Source organism: Heloderma suspectum, chromosome 4, assembly GCF_057233095.1.
Source record: "Heloderma suspectum isolate Gila_16-S chromosome 4, 16-S_ref, whole genome shotgun sequence".
Taxonomy (NCBI): domain Eukaryota; kingdom Metazoa; phylum Chordata; class Lepidosauria; order Squamata; family Helodermatidae; genus Heloderma; species Heloderma suspectum.
In genome coordinates, this window is record NC_139461.1 from 72,031,451 (window position 1) to 72,050,896 (window position 19,446).

The 19,446-nt window shown below is 47.3% G+C and overlaps 1 long non-coding RNA gene across 1 annotated transcript; it reads right to left on the reverse strand.

Annotated features, from left to right (window-relative positions):
- Positions 1 to 256: 256 nt before the first annotated feature.
- LOC146347003 (uncharacterized) lies at positions 257 to 5,260 on the reverse strand. The gene is made up of 3 exons (XR_014789843.1): positions 5,190 to 5,260; positions 3,218 to 3,333; positions 257 to 1,219 (listed from the first exon to the last, which is right to left on the reverse strand). It is a non-coding gene; the product is annotated as an uncharacterized LOC146347003 (long non-coding RNA).
- Between the last annotated feature and the right edge of the window lie 14,186 nt (positions 5,261 to 19,446).

Below are 19,446 nucleotides of genomic sequence, written 5' to 3' on the forward strand. Positions count from 1 at the left end.
TCCCTGCCCTCGCACACAATGGCCTCGGGGATTAGTAGGAGTCTATCAGCATTGATTTGTCCTTCCTCAACTATGTTTTCCCCTGCCTTTCTCTTGAGAGAAGCCTATTCAGGCAAGAGAAGTGGAAACATCACTAATTAGATTTCTGCATTATGGCCAATTCCACCTGCTATTACGTGTGTGTGTGTGTGTTCAAACACACACTAACAGAAGGCTGAAATGGTAATGAGGAAAAAAATGATGGAGACAATATTTAGCAGCTAATACCTTTATGAGGAACCTTGTTATAATAGGGAATGATTACAGTGTGGAAATTAGAAATGTCTTGGGAAAGCTTTTATTCCATAAAGCAGAGTGAGTGAAGGGCCTTGAATCTTCCATAGTATAAACTGGCACCAAGCTCAACAAAGTGCTAAACACTAATTTACAGCAGATTAAGAACTGCCCCTAAAAACAACTGTTTTGAAATAACATTGATAGCCAGAGTCTGTGAAATCTCAGTGTTTGGTAATGGCATCTGAGCTTCAGTGACAATAAACCTGAGCTCCTTTCAGAATATAGCAATTGTCAGTCCAAATTAAGCCCACCTTGTTCGGTGCCTGAAAAATGATCCTTCAAAGGATGCAAAAATCTGCAGGATACACAATAGGGAATAGCCTTTCCACTAGACAGATACATGCTAATCCCTATGAGCTGATTGATTTTAGGTTGATTTTACTGGTTGATTTTAGGAACTCAGAAGGCTTCATAACCTTTATTTAAACAAACCTGTAAAATTAAACATTACATCTTAAAAACAGCAGCTGTAATATTTGAAAATATCATTGCTCTATTAATTAACCACCCTATTTCTGCTTAATCCTTAGCAACACTATTAACAGAGGGTGACAATCCTTTCCTCTCCCTTTCGAATGAGAGGTGTTCTGAGTAACATATGCCCATATAAATACAATCAAATACCCTGGTGGGTATTGGCTGTTCTTCCTTGTGGTGGAGTAAATCCAGAGAATGACGACGGTGACGTAGCTAGGGGCACAGATGCACAGCAGCAGGGCTTCTGCACACGTATGCACTGCTGGATAAGGCATCTGGGCACACCCACGGGCGCTGTGCTCATGGTTCTTCCGTTGAGCCACAGCTTTAATAGTGGAGTGAGGGGCATTTTGCAGGGGATGAATTTGTGCATGGAAATTGCCCCCAGCTCCATTGTGTTTCAGCCCTAGTGAAAAAGAAATTAAGGCAAAGACACATATTAGTCACAGGCCAGACAAAAGACTGATGACACTTTTGCAGTGAAGTTCACAGATCACTCACTGGTGCAGACCCACACTGGTTTCATTGGAACTACCCCCTGCCCCCACCCTGAGAGGCTCAATGATTTTCTGCCCTGGTTAAGGGGGTGGGTGGGGTGGGGAGGAATCTGGGTCAGGTCTGTTTAGAAAGAGGATTGACAATATATGGAATTATCCACAAAGAAGCTGTTTAAGGCATAATCTTGCTGCAGCATGTTCAGATTCGTAATTAAACGGATAATTGTACTAATTATGTTGCCAACTTTTGATCCATCCTAGTTTGATTTTTCTCTCAAAAATTAAACGGAGAGAAAGTATTAGAAGTAGCCTTTTATGGAAGTTTTAAGGAATAGGACTGCAAGACCAACTTCTGAAACTTCATAATATATAAGACACACGGGGGAGGTGAAAGGGGAAGGGAATACTCCGTGCCAGTCGTATCTCTTTACCTTTGGGACATTTTGTAGTAGCAACAGACCCATAACCCCGTGATGGCCAAGCAACAGCCAGTCTGATTTGGACAGCCATTTGAAGTACATAAGTCCGCTATGCAAACAGAAATCTCAGACCCACAGGAGGCTGGTGGCTCTAATGTCAGTGGGGTGGAAATTCCATTCTGGGTTCTAGCTGCAACCAGCCAGAAGTCTAACGGAGCTATCCAAGGTGCGGAAGCCATTTTGTGGCTGGGTTCAGTCCTCTAACTTTACTGCAGCAACAGCCAGGAGGCTCAGGAGGAACCACCAGTGCTGACCCTCCCCATCTGCCACCTGAGGCAGTTGCTTCACTCCACAGGATGATAGGGCTGGCTGGCCCTGGCAGTATCAAAACAAACAATGCACATTGTTTAAATTACTCATTGAGGGTGAGGCACAGAAAATGCAGTGTTAAAAGTTGCATGTCTGAATTAGCCCCGGGTCTAATGACAGTATTGCAAAAAGTGACAACAAAAACAAAACCAGAACTGTAGACTTGGAGGCAGCAAACTTAGATATGGTGCCAAGCGATCAGCTCCAGTACTGCAACAGTCTACTCATAACTGCTAAGAAGACACTTCAGAAAGATATCATATGAGACAATTGCATGCGAGCCTTGGAAAGAGATTTACAGCACAATCCTATGAATGTCTTCTCAGGAGTAAGTCTCATTGAATTCAGTGGGATAGGACTGCAGCCTTACGGTTCAGTCAGTGGTATGTGGAAATATGTGAAAAACCTATTCAACACTGTCTACATGTGTAAATATCAATGGGTGAGTTCACATGTCATGCTAAGCCACCCTGAAGATAAGCCACAGTGGGTTGTTTTCCCTTAGTCCTCCTGCCCACTCCTGGCACATATCCTAGGTGCCTTTACAGCAAAACTCCTCATTTCCTTGTTCCCTACATAAGCACCCTGTTGGCAATTGGTCTGCTGGGGTTGCTGGCTGAGGGGGACCCCCCCCCTCTTGTATCAGACCCAAATGGATCTAATTTACTGAGCACTTATAAATACAGTAATCTGATCGCAAATATATATATATATATATATATATATATATATATATATATATATATTCAGGGTCTTTTACAAGTGCGCAAGAACACAAGAATGCCTGTCCACTATTTAGCCAAGTATACCAACATCCCCCTCTTGTCAATTTCATCCTCCCCTTTGGCACTATCCCAATGAAACTCCCTGCCCCCTCCTGCATCAAATTGCCAAACTGATCTAATTTTCCGAGCGCTTATGAATGTGGAAATGCATTTGCAAACCTTTTCTCAGGGTCTTGCGCAAGTGCACAAGAGTGCAAGACCTCTTGTCTGTAATTTAGCCCAGCATACCAATAACCCTAACCCTCTCTTTTCACTGTTCTTTCAAATTTCATTCTCCACTTCAGCACTTCCCTTGCTAGTGAACACTTAAAAAAAAGAAAAAAGGCTGCTTTACCTATTCCGAAACGAATTGCACCACCCCAAAAGATCCTTCTCCTGCAGCTGCCAGCTGCTTTTGGCTCCCCCCGCCCTTCATGTTTGTTGCTTCCCTCCACTGGTCTCTGTTGTTAGCTGTCAGATATACATGTGGGTTAAAGAGCAGTGAGATGAACCAGTAAACATACACAAATTTCAAGGCAGAGCAGTAAAGGGGACTGGTAAAAATATGCACATTTCATAGCAACAGACTTTCAAACATACGCGCTTGTGCAAGACCAGAAAGAATAATAAAAAAGAAAGGTTCCAAAAGTATTTGGGACACTCTCCAGTGTCCTTCCTTCTCGATTTTTAGGAGTATGGGGCAGAGGGCACTGACAAGGGATGAGGGAGAATGGCGGTGGCATTAGCGAGATCATGAGGAGCAGCAGGGCTCTCACCACTCCTGCTGGGTGGCTCTCTAGCTGTTCTTCACCTGAGACGTTCTTATTATTGCTGATAGTGGCCCTTCCGCACCAGCAACATCTCATTTTTCCTCATGCATTTTCCGGAAAGGCTGTAGTTTAGGAGGCACAGCTGAAATGTGATATCCCCCCAAAAAACTCTCAAAGCAAAGAGCTATACCTTTCAGCCCCACGCCTCTTCCTCCTCCTGCCTGCTCGGCTGTCAAGGACCACTACCCATCTCCTGCTCCTGAGACAGCTGGCTAGTGGCTGGGGCATGCACCACGCTGCAGGCAGGAGGAGGAGGTGGCGTGGCACACGCCCCTGCCGCTAGCTGTCACCTGCTCACGAGGAGGAGATGGCTAGTGGCTGGGGCGTGCACTGCGCCTCCTCCTCCTCCTGCCTGGGAAATTCACAGCACTTTTTGTGTATAAGTCTATGTGCACATAGACTTCCAATTGCCATGCTTTTTAAAAACATGGCGATCGTGGTGGAGGCAGAGGGACTGGCATGTGGAGCAGGGACAGGGCAGGCAGGTGTCCAGAGAACCCAGATGATGGTGGGTTCTCACATCCCTAGGTAACACCACCAGAATGATCTCTGTCTCTGAAACACAGCCATTTTATTCCAGTTATTCAGTCTCCTCCCCCCAGCTCCTCCACCGCTGTCACTGATTGGAGATTGCTGGGTTACATTCAGCCCTGATTTGGCAACTAGAGTTTCCATTCACCAAAGCTTCCTTCTGCCTCCTCCTCTTCCTCCTCCTCCTCTTCTCCTCTCCTCTTCCCCCTTCCCTCCTCCTCAATCCCTTGCTGAACTTTCTCAAGTTGATACTTTTGGTGCCAGGCTGTCTGGGCTGCTCAGAATGAATCACCACGTTGGACGAGGCACCTCATATACAAGCCGCTTCACTTCAGGGTGCTTCGTTGCTGTTCTGCTCCGCCTCGTATCACACGGAGGCACCTCCGGAGCAGCCCACTTCAACTCGTTATTCGGGCTTCGGACTGAAGCAGCGCACAGCCCTACTACAAAGCTTCCCAGCTAATACATTGATAAACTGGCTTTTCACAGAAGATTATTTCATGGCTTGCCATTGCAATAAGCCCCTCTTTGCATTGCCAGCTCCATATTTGGTTCATTGGTTGGGTAGGTTCTGCCTTATCTGTGTCTGCACTTGGGCAAGGAGTAGAAGAGCTCTGCCAAACAGCATTCACAAAGCACATAAATATGCACAGAGAAGTTCCCCTTCCTGACCCCTCCTTTTCTTTGCTATTCCTTCTTGTATTTCAAAAGGGCCAAGCCACACTCATAATGGCCTTTTAAGTGTGTACAGAGCTGCTTGTAGCTACCACAATCTGCACTGGGAAGCTGCAGGTAAAATCCTTGCATCACTTCTTAGAAATACTGCGAGGTACTATGCTGCCTTCTAATCAATACACACATTCACAGAAACCAAATGCTCAAAACCAGCCAGGTACTCTCAGTCTCCAGAGTGACCACTAAACATCTTTGCAAGCAAAAAGGCTTTTGACAGCTGGAAGCTCCTACCACCAGCTGTAATATTTGCACAGGCCCCCAGCACAGATCTGCCCTTTATAGGAACTTCCCCAAAACACAACAAGATACAGACCTCTAGGCTAAGGCTAGCAAAGCACTGAAGACATGAAACAGCACCACCTAGTGTTTGGAGGTGTTGCATATATAATCATTACAACTTTCCCCCTCTAAATTAAGCAAATAACCACTCAAGTTCTTTATTTGGTGAATGAGTATTTATTTATTTTAGTTATTAGTAATACTTATATACTGCTTAATATAATAAAATCCCTAAGTGGTATGTGTCACTGGTAGCTAAGCCTGGGTCATAAGGGCATATTAGGTCAATAGACTATACTTCTTGCAATGGTGCGTTCAAATATGTATTTTTCTGGCCATCGAAAATATCCCTGCCCATGACCTTTAACCCTCCAGCCTTCTAAGGGACTTTTGCTCCCTCAGAAGACCCCCCCTTCCCCTTGCTGCCCAATATACTTGGAACTGCCTCCCAGGATAACCATGTGATCAGCTGCCCTGACAAGCTGCCATTGTGTGCAATGACGGTGGTGGCAGCGGCAGTAGCAGGATGGGGCAGGAGCTGAGAGGGAAGCTCCATGGCATTTCTCTCTCCGCTACAGTCTTATCCTGCCTCTGCTGCGGCCACTGGGAGCAACTGCATCAGTCTCTGCCAGGCCTGGCAGAGGAAGCCTTAACCCTTCCCACTCTCCTTTTGGCAGAATGAAGCTGAGAAGAAAGCGTGTGCTATGATATGTTATCCGGGGTGAGGATTAGGGATGGCGGAGAATTTCTCCCCGAAACTTCGGGGGGCCAAGCGCCAACGTGTTCGGCCCCCTGAACAAGTTTCAGGGAGAAATTCTCCACCCCCCCGCCACCCGCCCCCCCCCTGGGACGGGACTTACCTTTGGCGAATGTCCCTCCCGGCGGCGGGTCCGGCCGGCGGTTCAGCGGGTGTTCGTCCAGGGCGGGAGCGGCAGCCGGTCTTTCGACTGGCTGCCGCCGCCGCCATTGCAATAAAAGAAAAAAAAAAAACGCCCCCGTGATAGGCTACGTGACGATTAACGTAGCCTATCACGGCTAGATCTGCAAAGTCAGCCGTGATAGGCTACGTGAATCGTCACGTAGCCTATCACGGGTGACTTTAAAAAAAAAAAAAAAAGCGCGTACAGATAATGGCGGCCCCCATAGGGAGCCGCCATTCCCATTCCTTATTTGGTCGCTGTAGTCTACGTAAAGATTTACGTAGACTACGGCGAAAATAAGGGCAACGCTATTTGCGTTGCCCTTATTTTCGCTGTAGTCTACGTAAATCTTTACGTAGACTACAGCGACCAAATAAGGAACGCGAATGGCGGCTCCCTATGGGGGCCGCCATTTGCATATGCGCTTTTTTTTTTAAGTCACCCGTGATAGGCTACGTGACGATTAACGTAGCTTATCACGGCTGACTTTGCAGATCTAGCCGTGATAGCCTACGTTAATTGTCACGTAGCCTATCACGGGGGCGTTTTTTTTTAAAAAAAAAACTTTTGAGTTCGCGGCCGGGCGAGGCGAGGCGCCTCCTCCCCGGCCTGAATTTTGGCCGGGCGAGGCAGGAAGCCTCCCCCCCGGCCTGAATTTCGGCCGGGCGAGGCAGGAAGCCTCCCCCCCCGCCTGAATTTCGGCCGGGCGAGGCGGGAAGCCTCCGCCCCCTGGCCTGAACTTCGCGGGGGGAGCAGCGAAGCGCCTCCCCCCCACCGCGAACAAGCTTCGAGGACAGGTAAGTGACTTTCGTCCACCCCTAGTGGGGATACACTATGTTAGTGTATCCCCATCCCGTCCCTCCCTTCTGTAATAGGTTTACCAGTCATTCTTGTTGTTTATTCATTTAAAAATCCAGAAAATTTCACTGTAGTTGCTTATCTTCCCCTACACACACACACACACACACACACGCACTTTTCAATTCTGTCTCAACCATTAGTTTGCCCTTATTTTGATTCTGCCTGTGTGTGTGTGTACATATACATATACAGAGAGAGGTGGAGGGGGGAGAGAGAGAGAGAGAGGGAGAGAAGACTATACTTTCCTTGTTCTTGGATCCCCTCCACCTCTCCTTCTCAGTTCCTGTATTCCTTCCCTTCCCATTTTTGATCTCTTTTCCCTTAAAAAATAAAAATAAAACCCCTTTCTCTTCTGTTTGGATTATACTTAGGCCCCCCACCCCCTGTTTGTAGTTTAGTGTTTGCTTTTTTTTTGCTCGTGTGTGTGTGTGTGTGTGTCCTTGTGCTGTGTGGACAAGCAAACAGTGTGTGTCAAAGGAGTACATACAGTCCACGTTTCCAAAAACAGAAGGGGAAAAGGACTACACACATTAACAGCTATTATTTAAATAATATAATACTGCACTGTGTGTTGCAAAGCAAGCAAGCCCACTATGAGGCATCTTCGGGGGCTTGGCAGGGGCAGAGGTAGGCGAGGTGCTGCTGTGCCCTCCTGGCAGGGTTGCTGTGTTGCTTCCTGCCTCTGTCAGTCCAGTCTTCTTTCAAGTCAGTGTGCCCTCCTGGCAGGGTTGCCCTCTTTCTTTGCTTCCTCCCTACCAGCCAGTGTTTTCCCAGATAATTCAGCCAAAGAGACCCTGAGGTTACAGACTGTGAATAGGAAAGTAGTACTAGGGGAAAGGGGTTATTTGCATTTCAAAGAAACCTACAGCAGAGTTTAGGGATAGTGACCTCCTCACTGCTTCAACACCTAACTGGATTATGCCTTTATGAACTTCAGTTTGAGTTTCTGAGAACAGCACATTTTACCTGCACCTTGCACAAAAACTAGTGGGCCAAACAGTCTGAGATTTGGCAGGTGGGATGCCATCGGGGGGGGGGGGATGTGCATTCCCCAACTTCCATGCACTTCTGTACAAGCAGTGAAAAGTTATAGCTCTTTGCTTTGAGAGATTTCCTTGAAAAATCAAATTTCACCTTGACCTAGCACAAAAACTGCTGGGTCAAATTGCCTGAAATTTGGCACGTTGACACCTCTCCAGGGCAGCTGAGAGTTCACCAAATTTCATGTATGTATCAAAACTAGAAAAGTAATGGCCATTTGTGTTTTCCCATGCAAGTCAATGGGAAAACGCCAAAAATGAGTGATTCGGATGTCCGAATCCTGCTTCAGATATGGATCCAAATTGAAGTGGATGGGGTCTGAATCGGTCCGAAGTGAAGCAGGGCAGCTTCAAAAAGTCCAAAGTGGCACCTGAAGCAAAGCAGGCTGTGTGTGTGTGTCCATGCACAGCCTATTCAAATGCCACTTTGAAATCTGTGAAGAGTTCCTGGCACTCTTTTCTGTGAAGAGTTCCTGGCACAACTCTCTAGTTCCCACGGCTAACTAAGCTTGAATACATGTAACTGAAACAATAATAGTACATTCTTCTCCCCTTCACCCCTACTTCCACTTTCCTCCCCTTCTCCTGTTGTTTCCCATGTATCTAACTATAGAATGCAGGCTACTTGGGGCAGGAACATAGAATCATAGAATCATAGAATAGTAGGATTGGAAGGGGCCTACAAGGCCATCAAGTCCAACCCCCTGCTCAATGCAGGAATCCAGGTCAGAGCATCCCTGACAGGTGGCTGTCCAGCCTTGTCTTGAATGCCTCCAGTGTGGGAGAGCCCACCACCTCCCTAGGTAATTGGTTCCATTGTTGTATTGCTCTAACAGTCAGGAAGTTTTTCCTGACGTTCAGTTGGAATCTGGCTTCCTGTAACTTGAGCCCATTATTCTGTGTCCTGCACTCTGGGATGATCGAGAAGAGATGCTGGCCTTCCTCTCTGTGACAACCTTTCAAGTACTTGAAGAGCGCTATCATATCTCCCCTCAGTCTTCTCTTCTCAAAGCTAAACATGCCCAGTTCTTTCAGTCTCTCTTCATAGGGCTTTGTTTCCAGTCCCCTGATCATCTTCGTTGCCCTCCTCTGAACCCTCTCCAGTTTGTCTGCATCCTTCTTAAAATGTGGTGCCCAGAACTGGACACAGTACTCCAGCTGAGGCCTAACCAGTGCTGAGTAGAGGGGAACTAGTACTTCCCAGGATTTGGAAGCGATGCTTCTATTAATGCAGCCCAAAAGAGCATTGGCCTTTTTTGCAGCCACATCACATTGTTGGCTCATATTCAGCTTGTGATTGACAATTCCAAGATCCTTCTCACTTGTTGTGTTGTTGTGTGTCAGGGTGGACACTGAGCCCATAGAATCCCAGAGTAGTTCTGATTCTGAGGAAGAGCAGTCGCTCCTGGGAGAGGAGCGCGCTCTTCTTTCCCAGGACCAACAGCTGACGAAGATTCCTCCCACCAGCATTCCTAGTTTAGTTAGCAGTCCAGGGAGTGACCAAGCACAGATAGCAGACTTGGTGGATGCACAATGCAGACGCAGAGAGCGGTGCCAGATGGAGGGTGCGGAAAGGAGGCATAATGCCAGGTTGGCGCACAAGCAACGGCTGCACCCAGAGGATCCAAGGGAAAAGGGGAGGGACTCTCCCTAGTCCTTAAGTTCAGGGGTCTGCCAGTAATTCCCTTTCAAACGGGGACCAACTGTTCCAACTTAGGGCATAGGTACTGTGCTGCTCAGATCTAGTTGCAATCGGTATAGTTGTTAAGTTGTAAAAGAAGAATAAAGCTTTGAAAGGAATTCCTTTGTCTGTGTCTGGACTTGGCTACTGGATTAGACTGAGAGAGGCCTCCAAGGAGCCCTTGACATTGTGACACATATCCCCCATCTTGTAACTGTGCCTTTGGTTTCTTTTTCCTAGGGGCAGAACTTGGCATTTATCTAGGGATGTCAGAGAATTCCGCTATGGACTCCAGTGAGGCCATATTCCTTAGAATCCGGCCCCCCGGAATCTGTGGCGGAATGGCCTCTCCCACCCCCACCACCCTGCGGAACCCCCCCAGGATGGAGCTTACCTGGTGGTGGATGTGGCGGCAGCAGCGGCTCTGGTGGCAGCTGGTCTCCCAACCGCTGCCAGGTTGCTGCAGCCACAAATGGCGGCTGTCATAGCAGCCGCCATTTGCGTGGCTTCCTTTTGCCATGATAGGCTACATGAATACTTACGTAGCCTATGACAGCAAAGAGCAAGGGTGCAAATGGCAGCCATTATGCCATTTGCGCCCCTGCTGTTTGCTGTAATAGGCTATGTAAGTATTTACGTAGCCTATCACGGCAAAAGGAAGCCACGCAAATGGTGTAGCAGCCGCCATTTGCGTGGCTGCCTTTTGCCATGATAGGCTACATAAATACTTATGTAGCGTATCATGGCTTGACAGCCGCCACTTCCGGCCACAGCAGCCCAGTCACAGCCAGAATTCCGGCTGTGGCCGGGGTAGTGGTGGACAAAAGTCACTTACCTGTCGTCGAAGGCCGTTCGCGGTGGGGGGGAGGCGCTTCACTGCTCCCCCCACGAAGTTCAGGCCGGGGGGGGAGGCTTCCCGCCTCGCCCGGCCGAAATTCAGGCCGGGGAGGAGGCGCCTCGCCTCGCCCGGCCGCGAACGCGAAAGTAAAAAAAAAAGGGAAAAAAAGCCCCCTGATAGGCTACGTGACGATTCACATAGCCTATCATGGCTAGATCTGCAAAGTCAGCCGTGATAGGCTACGTGAATCGTCACGTAGCCTATCACGGGTGACTTAAAAAAAAAAAAAGCGCGTACGCGAATTGCGGCCCCCATAGGGAGCCGCCATTCGTGTTCCTTATTTAGTCGCTGTAGTCTATGTAAATGTTTACGTAGACTACGGCGAAAATAAGGGCAACGCAAATAGCGTTGCCCTTATTTTCGCCGTAGTCTACGTAAACATTTACGTAGACTACAGCGACCAAATAAGGAACGGGAATGGCGGCTCCCTATGGGGGCCGCCATTATCCGTACACTCTTTTTTTTTTTTTAAGTCACCCGTGATAGGCTACGTGACGATTCACGTAGCCTATCACGGCTGACTTTGCAAATCTAGCTGTGATAGGCTACGTGAATCGTCACGTAGCCTATCAGGGGGCGTTTTTTTTTTCTTTCATTGCAATGGCGGCGGCGGCAGCCGGTCGAAAGACCGGCTGCCGCTCCCGCCTCGCTCGAACACCCGCCGAACCGCCAGCCGGACCAGCCACCGGGAGGGACATTCGGTGAAGGTAAGTCCCGTCCCGGGGGGGGGCGGGGTGCGGGGGGTGCGGAGGATTTCTCCCCGAAACTTGTTCGGGGGGCCGAACCCGTTGGCGCTCAGCCCGCCGAAGTTTCGGGGAGAAATTCTCCACCATCCCTAGGCCGGGGAGGATTCCGGGAGGAGGGACGGAGCGCCTCCCCACCACCACCGATGCCCCAGAACAGATTGGTGAGTGGGATTTCTACATCCCTACATTTATCCCTATTAAAAGTGATTCTGTTGTTTTCTGCCCAGCACTCCAGTCTATCAAGATCACTTTGAATTTCGTTTCTGTCTTCCAAGGTATTAGCTATCCTGCCCAATTTTGTGTCATCTGCAAATCTGATCAGCATTCCCTGCACCACCTCCTCCAGGTCATTAATAAAAATGTTGAAGAGCACTGGGCCCAGGACTCAGCCCTGCGGTACCCCACTCATTACCTCTCCCCAGTTTCAGAAAGTCCCATTGATAAGCACTCTTTGAGTCCGATTCTGTAGCCAACTGTGGATCCACTGGATCGTTGTTTCATCTAGCCCACTTTGAGCTACTTTGCTCATCACGATATCATGGGGCACTTTGTCAAAAGCTTTGAGGTATATTATATCTACAGCATTCCCACAGTCCACAAGGGAGGTTACTTGATCAAAAAATGAGATCAGCTTCATCTGGCAGGATTTGTTCTTGACAAATCCATGTTGACTTCGAGTAATCACTGCATTGTTGTCAAGGTGCTTCCAGATGGGTTGCTTTATCATCTGCTCCAGAATTTTCCCAAGGATTGATGTCAGACTGACTGGTCTGTAGTTCCCAAGTTCCTCCTTTTTACCCTTTTTGAAGACAGGGGCAACATTAGCCCTCCTCCAGTCATCTGGTACTTCACCTGTCCTCCATGCTTAGGGGTGGACAAAAGTCACTTACCTGTCGTCGAAGGCCGTTCGCGGTGGGGGGGAGGCGCTTCGCTGCTCCCCCCGCGAAGTTCAGGCCGGGGGGGGAGGCTTCCCGCCTCGCCCGGCCGAAATTCAGGCCGGGGGGGAGGCTTCCCGCCTCGCCCGGCCGAAATTCAGGCCGGGGAGGAGGCGCCTCGCCTCACCCGGCCGCGAACACGAAAGTAAAAAAAACAAAAACAAACGCCCCCTGATAGGCTACGTGACGATTCACGTAGCCTATCACGGCTAGATCTGCAAAGTCAGCCGTGATAGGCTACGTGAATCGTCACGTAGCCTATCACGGGTGACTTTAAAAAAAAAAGCGCGTACGCGAATGGCGGCCGCCATAGGGAGCCGCCATTCGCGTTCCTTATTTAGTCGCTGTAGTCTACGTAAATGTTTACATAGACTACGGCGAAAATAAGGGCAACGCAACGCCCTTATTTTTGCCGTAGTCTACGTAAACATTTACGTAGACTACAGCGACCAAATAAGGAACGGGAATGGCGGCTCCCTATGGGGGCCGCCATTATCCGTCCACTCTTTTTTTTTTCAAAGTCACCCGTGATAGGCTACGTGACGATTCATGTAGCCTATCACGGCTGACTTTGCAAATCTAGCCGTGATAGGCTACGTGAATCGTCATGTAGCCTATCAGGGGGCGTTTTTTTTTTTCTTTCATTGCAATGGCGGCGGCGGCAGCCGGTCGAAAGACCAGCTGCCGCTCCCGCCTCGCTCGAACACCCGCCGAACCTCCGGCCGGACCAGCCACCGGGAGGGACATTCAGTGAAGGTAAGTCCCGTCCCGGGGGGGGGGGTGGGGTGCGGGGTGTGGGGTGCGGAGGATTTCTCCCCGAAACTTGTTCAGGGGGCCGAACACGTTGGCGCTCGGCCCCCCGAAGTTTCGGGGAGAAATTCTCCACCATCCCTATCCATGCTTGCTCAAAGAGTATAGACAGCAGTTCTGAGAGTTCTTCTGCCAGTTCCTTTATTACTCTAGGATGCAGTTCATCTGGCCCTGGAGATTTGAACTCATTCCAAGTACTTAGGTTTTCCTTGACCATATGCCTATTGATCTCAAGCTGCAATCCTGCTCCTTCAGACTGTACTTCACCTTTGCCGGGGGGGGGGGGTGTCATAGACTCTCTTTTGGGAGAAGACTGAGCCAAAGTAGGAATTGAGCACTTTTGCCTTTTCTTTGCCATCTGTTATCATTTTGCCATCCTTGTTTAATAGCTGAACCACCATTTCTTTCTTCTGTCTTTTACTATGCATGTAGCATAGAAGAAAGCCTTTTTGTTGCTTTTAGCATCCCTCGCTAACCTCAGCTTGTTCTCAGCTTTAGCCTTCCTGATGCCATCCCTGCAATTCTGTACTACCTGCCTGTACTCTTCCTTTGTTGCTTGGCCTTCTTTCCTCCTATATCTGTCCTTTTTTGTTTTCAGGTAATCTCTAAGCTTTTTGAAGCCACATTGGCTTCTTCTGTTGTCTTCCACCTTTTCTTCTTGGTGGGAATGTTTGTAATTGTGCCTTGAGAATTTCCTTTTTTAAAAGCTCCCAACCATCTTGGACTCCTTTTCTCATTAGAGTTGCTTGCCATCGGACTTTACTCATTTATCATTTTTCTGAGTTTATTAAAATCAGCTTTCCTAAAATCCAGGGTACGCGTTTGACTACACTCGGCTTTTGCTTCCCTTAGAACCAAGAACTCAAGTATAACATGGTCGCTTTCCCCCAGAGTTCCTGTAATTGCTACTTTATCCGCTAAGTCATCCCTGTTGGTTAGGATCAAGTCAAGGATAGCCGATCCTCTAGTTCCTTCCTCTACTTTCTGTAGGAGGAAGTTATCCGCCACACAAGTCGGGAATTTCCTGGAGGGGCCATGTTTTGCAGAATTTGTCTCCCAACAAATATCGGGGAAATTGAAGTCCCCCATTACTACTACATCATGCTTCCTTGAAACATTGGCTATTTGCTTTTCAAAAGTTTCATCCTCGTCTTCTCCTTGATTGGGTGGCCGGTAGTAGACTCCGACCACCAGGTTCCTTTTATTCTTTGCTCCATATATTTGATCCAGATGCTCTCGATGGGGCTACCAAGCTCATCCTCCTGTATTTCTGTGCAGAGATCTGTATTTTTCACATACAGTGCAACCCCACCTCCCTTTCTGTTCCTCCTGTTCTTTTTGAACAAGTTATATCCTTCAATTGTATTCCAGTCATGGAAGTCATCCCACCAAGTCTCAGTTACACCTATCAAGTCATAATTTCCCTCCTGTATGAAGAGTTCAGGTTCGTTCTGCTTGTTTTCCATACTCTGGGCATTAGTATATTGACATCAAAGACCATGGGCTTTGTAGTCTGGCTTTCTTCCTACATGTTTCTAAGACTATTATTGGGCACTATTAGAGCTGTTCTCTCCATTGTGGTGCATGAGCCTTCGTCCATTGTTACCCCAACTTTACGTCTCCCTTCCCTGTAGGATTCAGTTTAAAGCCCTCTTGATAAAGTTCTTCACTCTGTGGCCAAACACATTCTTCCCAGCCTTTGTGAGGTGCAACCCATCCCTTGCCAACAGTCCATCTTCCAGGAAGCATAGCCCATGGTCCCAGAATCCAAATCTCTCGCGCCGGCACCACCTTCGTAGCCAGTCATTCACAAGAGGAACATGTCCTCTTGTGCTCTGTAAACAGGGGTGGGCAGAGTTCAGGCTTTGTTTTTTACAAGAACCCTGAGATCCACCAACCAGAGCCTTGTGTAAAAGACATGCACTTAGAATTAAAACATTCAGAGCCCAAGAATTTGTTCTGAGTCCCAGAACTGGACAGAGGACCTATGGGGCTTTTCACACAAAAATCCACCCCTGGTTAACCTCCTCATCCCTTGCCCCCCACCCATCTGCTCATTTCAGCAGTATAACCTAGGGCAGGGGAGAGCATTAAGGGCACTTTGTTGTTGCAACTGTTAAAAAATTGGGAGTCAGAAACCCTTGCCAATCTACTGCAAATCCATTGGTAGATCCTGATCTACCTTCTGCCCAGACTTGCTGTAAAGCACCATTTATACTGATGGTGTGACGATGATGATAATAATAATGACAATCATAATAATGATAGTGATAATGATAAGGGTGACTGGGTATTTAATAGAAACGGGGTATTTCATAGAAACAAGAAAAGAAGAACCTGAAAACATTTTAGTCTGTTAGGAAAGGAAACAGAATTGCTGGAAATCAGTAGTAGTAGCAATAGCCAGAAAATCATTATAAGAATATAAAATGGATCACCAATTCGGAAAGGAGAAGGAAAAAAAATGATAATGTGAAATTTAAGAGGCCTGTTCCAAGACAGCAAAGTAAAATGAAAGGATAATTGCAAGAGATATGAAGGAAGGCAATAAAAATTATACAACTTCCTGCATGTGATTAGTCACATAATTTCCCCCTCCAGTAAAGATGTTAAGTCCTTCCTTACTATCTAACCTATGACCGCAAAAGCACGGCTATACGTCCTTACTGCAGAGTGATAGTGCCTTTTTCAGTTTGTGAGTTGTTTTATAATAAAGTGCCAGAAGTGTGGATCCATGTAGACTAGGGTAGGGAACTTTTTTCAGCCCACGGGCTGGATTCCACTTTGGAGAAGCTCTTGGGAGCGGCATTCCAGTGGTAGCTGGGGCCACAGGAGAAACTGGGCAGGGCTAAACATCCACCCAGCAAATTCCATTGTTACCAGCTCATAGTAGGAAGTATGTCTACTCAGAAATAACCATGAGCAGCATGTCTATTCACAAAATAAGCAGGACAAGCCTCTGCATGTCTACTGAGGACTAAGCAGGAAAGAATGACCCAGCAGCCCTTTCAAATAGCATCCCAAACAAGCCTCTGCATATCTGCTCAGAAGGAAGCAGGGTAGGCCTCTATATGTCTACTCGGAAAGAAGCAGGTCACGGCTCAGAAGGGAGCAGGAGTGAATCACTCAGCAGCACTTCCACAGAGCATTTCTACTCAGAAGTAGGCATGACCATCATGTCTACTTACAAGTACGCAGAGCAAGCCTCTGCATGTCCACATGACAACTTAGAAGGAAGCAGGACAGGTCACAGGAAGAGATCAGTGCTTCCCCCCACTAAGACGGGGAGCCTTTGTCAGCATTAAGCAGGGAAAAAAGCCCTTATTGCCAATCAGCTGCTGATGGGAAATGAGAACTTTCCCCTCCATGGCAGAGAGGCCAGGGCCAGAAACTATCAGGCCAGATGGGGAAGCCCTGTGGGCCTTAACAAGCCCACAGGTTCCCCATCCCTGAAATAAACAAACTGAACAGAAATCTAGGGCTATGCACAGCTTTGGCTCCAGCTCCGAATTCCAAGCTGAAGCGGGCTGATTTGGACCAGATCTGGAGTAGTTCGGGACCAGCCCAAAGCAGGTTGGATCTTCGGAGCACTTTGGGCCAAACTGGACAGCTGCTTGCCTAGCTGTGTGAACCCCTTGTTCCTTACCTGGACCTGTGAGGAGCGCTCGCAGCTGTCGCCCTCTTCAAAGGAGTCGCCATTTTCTTTTAAAATGGTGACTCCTCTTTTCCGGAAATAAAATCCTATGCAAATGGCAGCCATAGGGCCGTCGTGTATGCAACATTACAGGCTGCCATTTGAGTAAGATTTTATTTCCAGAAAAGAGGGGTCACCATTTTAAAAGAAAATGGCGACTCCCTTGAAGAGGCCGATGGTTGTGGGCACTCCCCACAGGACCAGGTAAGGAGTAGGAGGCTCGCACAACTGGGGGGAGTAGCTAGGCTAGGCGGGGGCCCAATTCGGATGTCCAAACCTCACTTCAGACCTGGAATCCGAAGCAGATTGGACATGGTCTGAATCAGGCCGAGATGGGTCGGGGCCAATTTGGAAGCTCCAAATCAGCCTCCGAAGTGGGTTTGGGGGGGCGGTCCCTGTTTTGCCCTATAGAAAATGGATAAAGAAGGAAGAACAGTGGGGCTCTGCAGTTGTCTAGCTGAGATTTGTATTGCAACTATATGCAGAAATGAACCTAACCTTAAGTTTCCAAAGTTTCTTGAGCTTTTCCAGATGAGCTGACTAACTTAAGTAGAAGCAATGGTTTGCGAAGCAGCAGCTACAAAGTTCTATGAGGAACAAGAAGCCGTGCAGGCCAATGGGCCAGTCCAGATTACTGAAAACCCCAGATTTTTCCTTTAGCCCTATAGTCACATTAGCACCATTTCAGGCACGATAGGGTGATATCCTGTGCACACTGAGATGGCGTTTCTTCCTACAGGCATGGGCATAGTGTTGCAATGGGGAGATAGTCATATTTGAGATATGTGCTCCAAGCACTAAAGGAGAGCAGACAGCCTTAAAAAATAAATTCAACAAGCAAAAGATCCACAAAATGTCCCCACAGTTAGCATTTTCAGACATCCTCATGGACAGCTAAATTCACTATCAGACATAGATACTTTAGATCCAAATACAGGGAAAAGGTCAAATTCTGTTAAGGCACCAGGGCACAAACTCCTGAATCATGTGTTCTGACAGATGTCAGCTTTGCAGAATAATACACTACACATTTCGAATGTACACCAGATCATAAAAATCAGTTCAGGATAGTCATTTCATGTATGAAAATATTATCATGTGAATCAGTTTGAATTTGTCGGTGTAAAGAGGAAGTGGCACTATTACAACATTTCCACCTAGTGGCTGTATAATGCAACATAGAACTCACAGGTAAAGGGGAAAGGGGTGGCGGCGGGGCGGGGGGAAGGAAGCACATGTAAAGGGCCCATTTTAATGCCTCAAAGAATCCAGAAGCAGATGCCCTGGTAAAATCGCAGGATAAAAAGCCTCTTTATGGAGAAGCCCAATAGCTCCTGAGACACCTCTATGAATTATAAGATCTAAATCAGTGCCTTCTTAGTTGTGGCACCCTGAGGTGTTGTTGTTTTTCACTTTCTCAAAAACAAAACAAAACTCATGCCCTCCCAGGAACTGAAAAATCACAGCAAAAGAGAAGAGGCAAGGTTAAGTGAGTTAGTCACTCTGATGTTATACTTTTCATGCAACCAGAATTTGCCGTGTGTGTGTGTGTGTGTGTGTGTGTGAATGAGAGAGAGAGAGAGAGAGAGAGAGAGTTGTCCATGAGAGTAACAATGGAACAGTCTCAAAAAGTGGGAAGACTGCATAGACCAGGCACTCCCATAGAGGCAGCGGACACAGCTCACATAGGATATCATCAGAGTCAGAGTGAAGGGCATTCCTCTGTCCAACTATTTCAGACCAGCTCCCACTGAATGCATGAAGCAGGGCTTAATTATTTAATACTTATTAGGGGTTGTATCCAATGGTGTCATTCTGCCAGTGGAAGGGAATCACCAGAGGAAGGGAATCACTGGTGGAATCAATTTCCCTTTCCTCCCTGCAGCCCCCCATGCACACCCTGGATCTCCTCCAGATGGCTGGGGAACCCTCTGGAGTAGATGTGGGGCATGCACAGGGGGCTGCGGGGGGGTGGGGTAGAAGAGGAGGGTTAAGTCCCATCACCTCAGACCCATTTTGTGAGTGAACGTTTGCTCATACCAGGGTTGGATCCAACCCTAAATGTTTATCATCTACAATTAGTGCATAAGAGTATAATATAATTTATTAAAATCAGACATAGAAAACGTATTCAAAATGTCGAGTATAACTAGTATCCAGGCACACATCATTTCTTGGAGTTTCACTCTATATTTTGTAATGATGTTATTTTTACAGGTTTTAATACTTCCCATAGCCCAGTAAGCCTTGGAAAGAGTTTTTTAGCCCTTGTTGATACATTTGATACAGGTTATTGATACTCCTTAGTGCATATCAAATTGACAAAATTCAGAAGAGAGGCCAAAGTATGTAATGGTAACAGTAGTCAAAACATGTCAGTAACAGAACTAGTCATCACCATTTTCCAAGATGTTATGGCCCTCTTGCCATTCTACCATATGTTAAGGAGGAAAACTAATTTCTTTGGTATATTTTATATAATTTGCAATATGTGGCGCAAAAAAGAAACATTTAACATCAGGAATTCTGAAAGATATCTCTGAGTAAAATCAGGTAGAGTTCATGGTTTGGGTTGAGCTTATTTTTCTTTAAAATAGGAGACTCACTGATGCTATTTAAAAAGT